Raw genomic sequence first — 2,500 nt, 5'->3', positions numbered from 1 at the left:
GACTATCGTCGTCGTCGTCGTCGTCGTCGTCGTCTCTCGTATTCTCTCGGATAAAACGAGAGAGATAGATGAATCTCTTTAACTGTGTGGGCCGACGGACCGTTGTTTATGCACGAGTCCGTATAGAATCGAAGCGGTCCCGAGAAAAATTATACTTACACCTCTATCTAGCGAGGCATTACTCTATAGACACCGGGCGGAATCGTGATTGTTTCACATCCGTATTGTGTTAAACGTTTTTTTAAATAAAATGTGAACGCGTCTCGGTACGAACGTTCCCAATTGGGGCCACGTCAGTGTGTCCTGAAAATGCAGGCGGGCAGCGGACGTTTGACGTGTTTGAGATACAACCGTTTCAAACGTTCGCCCGTCGGCGACCCCAAACTCTCTATGTGCGCACAACACTACATATAAATATTTATTTACATGTGCGTGTTGTGTGTACGTTTTACAGAGCTCGCCCGTAACGCGTCGGCGTGATCTAGGATCGTCGACGCGCGGGATCGACGGAGTGCGCGCTACGAGCGCGTGTTCTATTCGATAGCTCCCTGGTTGATCCTGCCAGTAGTTATATGCTTGTCTCAAAGATTAAGCCATGCATGTCTCAGTGCAAGCCGTATTAAGGCGATACCGCGAATGGCTCAATATATCAGTTTTGGTTCCTTAGATCTTACTCAGTTACTTGGATAACTGTGGTAATTCTAGAGCTAATACATGCAATCAGAACTCTGACCAGTGATGGGATGAGTGCTTTTATTAGATCAAAACCAATCGACGGAGGGCCCCGCGTCTGAAGTCGTTAATTTTGATGAATCTGGATAACTTTTGCCGATCGCATGGTCCAGTACCGGCGACGCATCTTTCAAATGTCTGCCTTATCAACTTTCGATGGTAGTTTCTGCGACTACCATGGTTGTCACGGGTAACGGGGAATCAGGGTTCGATTCCGGAGAGGGAGCCTGAGAAACGGCTACCACATCCAAGGAAGGCAGCAGGCGCGCAAATTACCCACTCCCGGCACGGGGAGGTAGTGACGAAAAATAACGATACGGGACTCTTACGAGGCCTCGTAATCGGAATGAGTACACTTTAAATATTTTAACGAGGAACAATTGGAGGGCAAGTCTGGTGCCAGCAGCCGCGGTAATTCCAGCTCCAATAGCGTATACTAAAATTGTTGCGGTTAAAAAGCTCGTAGTTGCATTTGTGCGCCGCGCTGTCGGTGCACCGCATCCGCGGTGATACTGACACGTCTGCGGAGCATATCGTCGGTGAGCCGGCGGTAATACGCCGGTTCAATATCAAAATCCTATCGCGGTGCTCTTCGGTGAGTGTCGAGGTGGGCCGACAATTTTACTTTGAACAAATTAGAGTGCTCAAAGCGGGCTCAAAATGCTGCTTGAATATTTCGTGCATGGAATAATAGAATATGATCTCGGTTCTATTTTGTTGGTTTTCAGAACTCCGAGGTAATGATTAATAGGGATAACTGGGGGCATTCGTATTGCGACGTTAGAGGTGAAATTCTTGGATCGTCGCAAGACGAACATCAGCGAAAGCATTTGCCAAAGGTGTTTTCATCAATCAAGAACGAAAGTTAGAGGTTCGAAGGCGATTAGATACCGCCCTAGTTCTAACCGTAAATATGTCATCTAGCGATCCGCCGACGTTACTACAATGGCTCGGCGGGCAGCTTCCGGGAAACCAAAGATTTTGGACTCCGGGGGGAGTATGGTTGCAAAGCTGAAACTTAAAGGAATTGACGGAAGGGCACCACCAGGAGTGGAGCCTGCGGCTTAATTTGACTCAACACGGGAAATCTCACCAGGCCCGGACACCGGAAGGATTGACAGATTAACAGCTCTTTCTTGATTCGGTGGGTGGTGGTGCATGGCCGTTCTTAGTTGGTGGAGCGATTTGTCTGGTTAATTCCGGTAACGAACGAGACTCTAGCCTGCTAAATAGGCGTCGTCATTTAGGTGTGCGTGGCTCCGTCACGCAACTCACTGGCGACGTATTAAAATTCTTCTTAGAGGGACCGGCGGCTTCGAGCCGCACGAGATTGAGCAATAACAGGTCTGTGATGCCCTTAGATGTCCTGGGCCGCACGCGCGCTACACTGAAGGAATCAGCATGTTCTCCCTGGCCTAGAGGCCCGGGCAACCCGCTGAAACTCCTTCGTGCTGGGGATTGGGGTTTGCAATTATCCCCCATAAACGAGGAATTCCTAGTAAGCGCGAGTCATAAGCTCGCGTTGATTACGTCCCTGCCCTTTGTACACACCGCCCGTCGCTACTACCGATTGAATGATTTAGTGAGGTCTTCGGACCGACACGCGGTGGCTTCACGGCCGTCGGCGTTGCTGGGAAGTTGACCAAACTTGATCATTTAGAGGAAGTAAAAGTCGTAACAAGGTTTCCGTAGGGGAACCTGCGGAAGGATCATTAACGTGTTGTCGTTGTTGTCGTCGCGCTGTTTTTGTTGTCGTTGTGCACACACA

At 49.4% G+C, this 2,500-nt stretch overlaps 1 non-coding gene across 1 annotated transcript; it reads left to right on the top strand.

The window, feature by feature from the left end:
* Positions 1-545: 545 nt before the first annotated feature.
* Positions 546-2,447, top strand: LOC142985711 (small subunit ribosomal RNA). Its single transcript, XR_012960258.1, has one exon. It is a non-coding gene; the product is annotated as a small subunit ribosomal RNA (ribosomal RNA).
* Positions 2,448-2,500: the final 53 nt, after the last annotated feature.

Source organism: Anticarsia gemmatalis, chromosome 30 (assembly GCF_050436995.1).
Source record: "Anticarsia gemmatalis isolate Benzon Research Colony breed Stoneville strain chromosome 30, ilAntGemm2 primary, whole genome shotgun sequence".
NCBI classification, from domain to species: domain Eukaryota; kingdom Metazoa; phylum Arthropoda; class Insecta; order Lepidoptera; family Erebidae; genus Anticarsia; species Anticarsia gemmatalis.
This window is presented reverse-complemented; position numbering and strand designations above follow the sequence as displayed.